We start from the raw sequence: 2,500 nt of genomic DNA on the forward strand, positions 1-2,500 counted from the left end.
ACTTCGCGATGGACTGCCCGCCAGCGAGTATCGCCGCTCGTGCTGTGTTGGAGTGACCAATGTCCAGCCTGTGTCCTTGGGTGTCCGACCTCCCAGCATGCATCGCAGCCCCGCAAATATTGAGCCTACATTGTAGGTTTTGGCGCTTTTTGCAATACTCGTTCAGCTTTCAGCGACGCCATCATGGATACCTCAAACACCAACTACGGCATCTCCATCATGTCAAAAGTCAATGGTGGGATGGACATCAGTTTGATTTTGTTGTTGTTGTTTTGTTGTTGGTGATGATCTTCTTACCATGTACCACTATTGTTAAATTGAACAACAGACGAGCATATTTTAACACCCTTTTTCTTCTTTACAAGCCACGTGTAAATGCACACCAACGTTTTCAGAATTGAGGCCCAGACATTAAAGTGTGTGATTATTGTGATTCTCTCTCTCTCTGTTTGTGTGTGTGTGTGTGTGTGTGTGTGTGTGTGTGTGTGTGTGTGCGCGCGCGTGTGTTAAATGTTGATTGTAAAGCGCTTTGAGCTCCCTTTAAAGGCGGAAAGCGCTCAGTAAACAAGTATTCATTCTTCTTCACCTTCCTTTTATTGTGTGTGTGTGTGTGTGTGTGTGTGTGTGTGTGTGTGTGTGTGTGTGCACGCAACAGAACAATGGGTGGGGGTTGTGGATTGGAGAGGGGGCGGGGAAGGGGGAGGACAGATTTAGGAGGATGGAAAGGCCAGGTGAACGATCCATGTCAGTGTTTGCATCAGGAATAATGATAATCATCATTCATATTTCATACTGTGCTTAGTCATACGCCTCGAAGCTCTTCGGGTTTTTTTCCTTTGAGTTTCGTCTGTCTGTCTGTCTGTCTGTCTCTCCATTGTCTGTCTGTCTGTCTGTCTGTCTGTCTCTCCATTGTCTGTCTGTCTGTCTGTCTGTCTGTCTCTCCATTGTCTGTCTGTCTGTCTGTCTGTCTCTCCATTGTCTGTCTGTCTGTCTGTCTCCTCTGTCTGTCTGTCTGTCTGTCTCTGTCTGTCTGCCTGTCTCTCTTTTTCACTCTCTGTCTCTCTTTCACTCTCTCTGTCTCTATGTCTCTCTCTGTCTCTCTCTCTTTCACTCTCCCTGTCTCTGTCTCTATGTCTCTCTCTCTCTTTCACTCTCTCTGTCTGTCTGTCTGTCTCTCTCTGTGTCTCTCTCTCTTACTGTCACGTAAAATCTTATTTATCTTTCTTTAATGTTACCCCCTTCAGTAAGGGGCTTTGGCCTTTATCTGAATAAAAAAAATCGTTATCCTTATCGTTATCTCTCTCTCTCTCTCTCTCTCTCTCTCTATCTGTCTGTCTGTCTGTCTGTCTTCTTATGCATGGGGTCGGGGGATTAAGGGGTTGGATAAGTCTGAGTTACGAATTTTAGGCTGCAGGTGGTAGAGATGTGACCCAGACGATCAACACATTCTCAGCGTACAGATTGTTTAAAACGAATCACTTCATTGAACTGAAACACGATTTGCTCCGGGATATTAATATGTCATTAGTGGTGTTGTGAGCAGTGCTTTGACTGAGTTTAGGTTTGGTGTGTCAGAATTATCTGCACATACACGTCATACCCGTAAAAGCCCACTCGTGTACATACGGGTGAACGTGGGAGTTGCAGACCACAAACGAAGAAGAAGAAGAAGAAGAAGAAGATGAAGAAGAAGAAGAAGATCTGACCGTTCTGACAGATACAAGCACAGGCCTGATTAATTAAGCTCAGATACGTCCATCTTCAGTCGGAGATAAAGTTCACACTTTTTATCTTACTGGCACATCAGTACTTGATCGGAGAATCAGATTTATTCCTGGGTAGGGTTACAACAGTGCATCGAATTAACTCACTCAGTACGACCAGTCCTCTCTTCTCCTCTACACAGACCCCTCGGATGTCCAGTGGGTGTCTGAATGACCCAACCTTTAGCTTCCGTCGTCAGAATTGTGGTATTCTTTGTCAACATTCACGTCTTCAGTATAAGAGCCTTCCGCTTGCAATATTTTGATGATGGTAATCGGGGTGAAACGCTGTTAACGTCGACTATTTCGCCGTTCGTATGGAGAGAGTTAAAAAAAAAAATATTGCTTTGGTCAAGAAAAATAAAGAAAAAGAGAGAAAACGTATATAAGAATTAAATCATTTACGTTAATAAATGACTTTCACGTCGTAGACACTGACAGAGTAACGGAACGGACAAAGCATGTATGATTACAGCCCGTAATTGATCAATACATGCTCACATACAAGCAATATCTATCTATCTATTTATCTATCTTGCATACATACATACATACACACATTCTGTCTATTTATCTGTCTGCCTTACATACATACATTCTATCTATCTATTTATTTATCTATCTATCTTACATACATACATACATTCTATTTATCTATCTATCTATTTTACATACATACATACAAACATACATTCATATATTCTGTCTACGTATCTATCTATCTTACATACATTCTA

Source organism: Babylonia areolata, chromosome 28 (genome assembly GCF_041734735.1).
Source record: "Babylonia areolata isolate BAREFJ2019XMU chromosome 28, ASM4173473v1, whole genome shotgun sequence".
In the NCBI taxonomy this organism is placed as follows: Eukaryota; Metazoa; Mollusca; class Gastropoda; order Neogastropoda; family Buccinidae; genus Babylonia; species Babylonia areolata.